The sequence below is a fragment of the Ambystoma mexicanum genome, chromosome 6q (genome assembly GCF_040938575.1).
Source record: "Ambystoma mexicanum isolate Mex_15411 chromosome 6q, UKY_AmexF1_1, whole genome shotgun sequence".
NCBI lineage: Eukaryota > Metazoa > Chordata > Amphibia > Caudata > Ambystomatidae > Ambystoma > Ambystoma mexicanum.
The window spans coordinates 1,303,783,368-1,303,790,863 of NC_090937.1; positions in this window are offsets into that span (position 1 = coordinate 1,303,783,368).

Genomic DNA, 7,496 nt, shown 5'->3' on the forward strand with positions numbered 1-7,496 from the left:
CACAGACACCAAAGTGTAGGGACAAATATTGTATTTAATGTAGTGGTGTATGTGTATGTGTGTTTCAATTTCACCCAAGCACTTGGCCTGGTTTTCAAAATATGATCAACCCCGGGAGGCGGGGAGGGCGGGGTCGCTCGAGGCCTCGGTCCCCCAGGGAAACACACCTTATAGTTCTTGCTTCTTCCTCCTCAACAACGTTTTTTTTCAACAGTGTTCTCTTAGAATCACCATTCTCCACTGCCCAGGAATCTGTATCCATTGTTCCTTTGCTTTCCTTCTGCGCATTCCAAGTCTCGACAGCAATTTGATACTTAGTGGCACCAAGGGAAGTGACATTACAAGAAGTTGCCATGAGTAAGGTGGGTGACAAATAACTTTGTGGTGTGTGGCAAATAACTTTGTGGTGTGAAATACATGAATGGCGCTATTATTATATATAGAGCACCTCTCTAGTCACTAAACTATGAGTGAGGCATTTTAATAGCATATTAATATAATAACATAAGCTATGAACTGACTCAGGGACTCCAAATACGATACAGTGAGATCGAATGCTTTGCCCAGGATCACACACTTAGGTTGGTGAAACCAGAACGTGGGAAATGTAAGCACTTGACCACCTATCTTTCCAGTTTTAGTTGATATCAGTATTTATTAAGGTATTGACTTAGCTTTCATTTGCAAAAATAATTTATAGCAATTCCTTGAAAAGAACATACATTACATAATTACACAGCTTTTCATAATATACTAACCGTACACTCTATAATCGTCATGCAAACCTGTTGAGCAAAAGGAGCATGGCGCTAGCTTTATTTCCCCCCATCCTGCATAGAAGGTCACAGTAGCACCATGTAATGTGAGCCTAAACAAATCTCCCCGGGGTTTTAAAAAAGTGAACATTATTTCACACAGAATACAACATCATGTACCCTTTTGATTTCTCCTCACCCACTATTCGCATTTCTTAAGGGACAAACGTCCTTGCTAATAGCTCTGCTTCCCTCCCATCAGCATCTAAGTGCTCCCATTGTAATGCTCTGTTGACACACAGAGCAACATTTTAAAATTTCCCACAGACTTCTCTGAGAACCACTCCGTTGCCTTCAACTCCTAGTTTCACATGAAATTGTGAGCGAGAGCTGGAAAGGCTTTGATCTGTGTGGAATGCAGGACACTTTCAATTCAGGACAGTTCCTGCAGAATACAGGATGGTTGGCTACTCAAATTCCTCCCTTGCCTAATTCCAGAGCATCTGTCTTGGCACTTAGAGTCAGTCATGAGCCAAGCTGGCAAAAAACCTATACCTGACGTCCTGCCACACCATATCACAAAATTCATATCTTGCATCCTGCCTTGCCACTCTCCACTGCACAAAATCCATGACGCGCATCACAATTTTGGCAGATACTGCACATTGAAAGACATTATTTTCCCTGGCACATACACTTTAGTTAAGTGGTGAAGCCAGGATATGAGTCCAGTCTGCAGTTTAGGCACTTGACCAGATATCGTCTCAGATCTAATTGGTAGAAATATGTGTTATTGCTTGCCTTTAAAGAGCTAAAACAATATTGCTTTTTTATAGAGATGACTTGAAGTACAAAAATCCCATTATGAAGCAGAATTTACAAATATATACATTTTATAGAAATATGTTAAGCACTTATCAGGAGGTCTTGCCACATAAAATGGGCCATTTCCCACCTCAAGGGCACTGTTGATAAAGAGACATATCATGGAGTATTTGCAAGGCCCCAGTGCCTGGCCCTGCTTAAGAAGCTGGGTATCACAGACATAGCTCTGGAGAGAACTCTGACAGTGATGGGGGTGAGTGTCAGTGAAACTGGGAGGAACCTAGGAATAAAAGCTCCATGCTGCTGCCCCAGCAAGACTAATGTACCTATTCTGGAATGCAGAGGTTGGGCCTGGCTCTATTTCCTCAAGTCAAGCTCGACTCAGCACTTGCTCCGTGCCAGCCCGAGTTCTGCATAGCCCATCTTCTTCTAGAGTTACATAGACATGATATAAGGGCGGGAATGCGTATTCACAGGCATCCTTGGTGGAAGTCAGTGGTTGCGTACTAGGAGTGCCGACACTATAATGTGCTTATCTACTCTCTATATTGTCACCCTGTGCTTCTTTACACCGAGTTATTGTGGCACTGAGAACCAGGAGGAGGAATCCAACCTTAAGCGCTATATAGGAGCACCCATTATTTCCACAGCGCCTCTTCTCCGTGGCTTCTAACTTGGAAACTGCCAGTGCCTCATAGATGTGTAGAGTCCACGTTGTTCCTTAACATGAGGGCTTTACACTCTAGGCGATGGAGTCAGGCTGTAACAGGTTATAATGGCCTTTCTCTTCTTTTGTGCTCTTGGATTCACAGTCCCATGGTTAGGATGCTGTTGTGAGGTGCATCACTCTGACAACACAGACTGCATTCACCAATAAATACTACATTTGGCAAAATGCAATTTGTATAAAGCAACATTACACGCCCAAACTGTAAACAAAGAAGAAAAGAAACATACAGTATAAAAACAACAGATACCTTGCTTGCAGCACTATAACTGGTAAGATATATTTATTCATAGAAAGCAGTTGGAACATATACCGATTAAGATGCACTGAGGGCTAGCGCAAGTTGATGACTGGCTGGCTGGCCACCCGGGACGGTACACTGTTATGCCAAAGTGTTTCCACCCCAGAGGTTTGTTATGCGGTGCAAGTCGGGAGGTAGAAATTATCCACTGCAAGTACAGCACGGTTTCATCCGTGCGGCCAGTAGAAATGTTAAAGAACTCCATTTAGCCTTAGAAAACTACAAATGCTGTCCTCCATTTGCCCCCTTAAACAGTGCTTAATTTGTAAAAAAAACAATTGCCAGTGCCCAAAAAATATTGGCCCCCATAATGCCCGGTGCGGCGCCACCCTCAGCGCGGGCATGCTGGCTGCGCCAGTTCAGTGCTAGACCTACCTAGATCGGCCCACCACCAGCCCATCACACTGCTGCTGCCCCATGTCACATGTTTGGCACTGCAGCAACTGCTGGCACAGGCTAGTAGTAAATACGCAACTAAGACATGCTCCTCCTGTAACTGCGCCTCGATGCGCCCGGGCTGTGTGAGCGCTTTAAAAATGCAAATAAATAAAAAAGCATTCTGTTTCAGTCACTGTTGCACTATATTTGTCTCTACCCCTTCTGCCGCATCTGACAGTCTGTTAAAGTAGTATTGTTAATCGGTTACCTCCAGGAAGAGCACCCTCCCCTCAGCCCGTTCTTCAGTCACCTCATCCAGGTGTTTTGTGTAATCAATTTACTCTCAATCCCTTATCAGTCATCACATCTCATAAATGCATCCCCCTTCACCCTTCCTTCAGGCACGAGCATGGTGTTCTATAACTTGGAAAAGGTCATTTCTGCAAGACATTGTTGTGAAATCAACGGCCTGTGCTACTTCTGCTTTAGAGCCCCTTTCCACCTTACCACATATTAAAAAACTAAATATGTTTTGTCACCCAATATTCAAGAGCCAAAGGAGAATGCATATTCGGATATCTCCTTCCCGCTGACATGTTCTTGATATACTTCACTAAACTGCGGGGTTGAACAGACACCCATCTCTATCTGAGGATTCCTACCTGAGGATTGCATATGCTCTCATTCGGAGTACATGCTCTGAGCGTATTGTACCCAGGTCAAGGGGTCACATCTGGTGTATAAACCACACATCAGGATAGAAAACATGCGCTGGAATTATGTAAAATAATTACAGCAAAAGACGGTTGAGAATTATACATGAATACTCAACTAGTGCTTTTATTTATGACGACAGATTAGTGGGCACGTGCACCATGTTTATCCCCGTCTAGTTTCAATGTGTGTATCTTTAAGCCTGAAATGGCATTTCAGAAGTTCGTCTTTGCATGGGCTTTTCTCACGAAGTGCAGCCGGTTCGGTTTCAGCAGAATACGTGCACCGTTCCGGGTCCCCTCGCTGAAGCTCGTTTGTGAACTAATGAGGCCGATAACATTAAAAGGAAGAACGGAAACACTCAGGCAAAAATTCGAAGTTTATGTTTCGCTTAGATGAATGCTATCCAGGGTCGGACTGGGGCATACAATTGTCTCGAGTCGGGCTCGGCACCAATGAAAAAGTGGCTAAAGTTGCGAATGACAATTCATTCCTTTTGTGACAGACACTAGTGGGACCACGCTGCTGCCCGTGCCTCGCCCGGTCCTGGGCTTTGCCCTGCCTTGCCTCAATCACTTAGGCTACCTTCGGTGGGGCCATGGCCATGCTGAGCCTGATGATGACAAAAATAGTTGCGTGGGGCAGCGGCCCCACGGAAGGTAAGATTTTAAAAGAAAAACATATATTTGGGTGGCTGGGGCCCATCACTTTCAAAGTGATGGGCCACAGCTGCCACTCAAAATAAGTTATTTCTTTTAAAACCTACCTTCCGTGGGGCGGGGCACCGGCCCCACGGAAGGTTTTCAAAGAAAAAAGTAAAAAACATACTTTTGGGCACAATCCATGGGCCAGGCCGCCCACGGTAGAGACAACCGACTCAGTCTGCGGCAGCCGTCAGCCCCTGGTTACAGAAATTGGCCTGGGCCTGGCACTGACTGCAGTCAACAGCACACTGCACAGGTCACAGAGACAGAAGTCTGGGCGCGGACGGGCCCCTGGTGGGGTCCTGACTCCTGGGCAGTCAGGACACCACCAGGGGACTGTGCCGCCACCCGGGCCCCGACCTGGGCCTTCCTTGCCTGATCACTTGACTGTGACAGCCTCAGTGACTTACCTGCTTTGCCGGCTGGGACTTGGTCTCCTGTCGGGGCCTCAGGGTGGGGCGGGGGCGGGTGTGCACACTGGCACCCGCACAAATGATAAAGCAGGCAGAGGGGGCCGCAGGAAGCAACTAGGCCACACCACGCAGTGCAGCAGGGCAGGCTCTCTCTCTCACAAGTCAGGATCTACGACGCCACGCCTCGACACCTTCACTTCAAAGTAACTCGTGAAATGAAAGTGGCGCGGCGCTGCCTCCTGTGGCAACAACACGTCACCATGTAATTTCACTGGCTCAGAAGAACAGCCAATGAAAACTGTACATTCTGTGTTACAATACAGAATGCATCAAATACTGCCTAGTAACAACAGAATGGTAGTTTTCATTGGCTGTTGTTTGTAACAGTTTGTTGTTCATTGCTATTGCTGGCCCCTCCCAGGCCCAGCCAGCAATGGCCTGCAGCCTGCAAGCAAGAGAGAGATCGAGATCAGAACGACAAATCCCATTGATTTATCATCGAAGCAAAGCGAAGTGGAAGAACAAACAAAGCAATTGCACGTGCGCTGGCCCCGCATGAGTTCCGGTGCCCAAAAAAGAGTGCCAGTGTTGGGCACTGGCAACCACCCCCACAAATTAAGCACTGCCCTTAAATGATAGTTACAAACGCGGGCTAATAACGCGTTCTATATATATGTCCGTAACCACCTGCCCTAATCACGGCGTAATAAACACACACACACAAAGAAGTCATGAAAGAAATGTGGTACAACAGTGCCGATCTTATAACAGTCCTGTGTTTGGCTACTAAATGACAGTAGAGAGAATGACATGCATTTGATAGACTGTGTGTGTGGTGAAAGAATGGGGAGAGGAGCAGGTGGGCTGGAGTCAAGAGAGAGAGGTAGAATGTATCTCAGTAATAATTTAATGTGGGGAGACTAACACATTAATATCTGGAGGGAGAATATCTGCACGCTTATTTAAGGATATTTTCTTAATGTTTTGAGAAATAATTTATATAACTTTAATCAAGTATGGGTGAACAATTAACCCCTTAAGGGCTAGGTTATTATGCAAGTTTATGCAAAAAGGACAAGCATACTCGTCCTTGGCACTAGGGGAAAGAACGATATACTCTGTGTAAACCTGATAACATTAACCGGACCAAAAGTTGTTGATGACAATATTGCACTCTCCAGGGTCAAACGACCATAACAACATTATACAAAATTGCATGTTCACTCTTATAGAACATGTTGAATTGTTTTACAAATATTAGTCAAAGTGCATTATTAATAACCAAGACCTTGTATGACCCCCATGGCCAGTACACTAGACTAAAGTGGTAATATCCCGGCCTCTGGCCGATGAACCCAAGAATTCACTGATATCACATTCAGTGGCAATTTACAGCTTGCAACTTTTTTGTCCCCTTTTGAAAAATATATGCCTTTTTAAGAACATGAATAGTTTTGGATCAGAATGCCTGCATAATGTTGGAATAGACATCTAATTTAAGGCCAGTATATCATTCCATGTCAACACCAGCTTAGGCAATGTGTCATATTAATGTTTTCCCTGTACCCTTAAAGTGTAAAATGTGATAGATTGCTTGCAATAAGGATCATTTTTCATGACCCATAGCAACCAAATACATTCTGACGGTATGTTGCCAATTCCTCCGTTGGATAGTAAGTTCTTCGAGATTGATAAAAATAGATTGAGCTTGGGGGGACATGGGGCAATACTCTGTGCTTTCCTTCTTCCTTAAAATAATGAGCCAAAATAACAATTCTGAGGAATTACCTAAGAGAGCAAGCTGTTGTAACCAAGTAAAATAATAATTCTAGTTTGTGTCCGTGTAGGTAATATATCTACTTGCAATTTCCACTTGACTCTGCTTGTAACGGCATCCATAAAGTGCAAGACATTTTCACCAAGGTTGTAGCCAGTTCTGCAATGCCACACCCGGTGTGCACAAGGAGTGGAGGCCAGGAATCAGGCGATTGGTGTCAACGTTTCTACCGTTGTCTTCACGCTTTATGAGGTCAGATCCTTTCTTCGTTGCCACTTTAATGATCGCCACACACATGCAGACTTGAGGAATAGTTTGCTTGGGTAAATATTCCACTTCCAGACAACACTGTAGATTTCTTCCACTTTCTTGTCCCAGACGTAAGTGCGCTCTTTGGACGATTTTAAGCACTTAACAAGTATTTTCAAATTTAGCTTTTATTCCATCGACATGCTGGCTTTGCCGTCTCCGGTTTATCTCCAGGGAGATCATGCAGCTTTCAAACTATAGCATTCTTAACAACAGTGTTTACCATTCCATTGATTCCTTATTGCCTCATCCGCGTTACCTATAGGCACTTGCCACATCCTATGCTTATGTTCTTCCATTCAGGCTTTCCAGTATGGTACCACCACCTACCATTCAAGTATTATTGCTGCGTGTGTGTGTGTTAGATTCATGAACCCAAAAGACGCAGGCACAATGGAAGATAGGAAGGATTTATTATCCATTAGTACCTGGCGAGGGACAATGAGATTGTAACAAGCAATCTCATTAGCCTTGCCTATCATATAAGTTCATTCCCTATCTGTCTAGTAAGATCACCTCTACATCTGCTCAATCAGACGTACAGGTTTACAAATATTTCTTTGAGGCTGAATATTAATTGTCCCCTCGTCGAG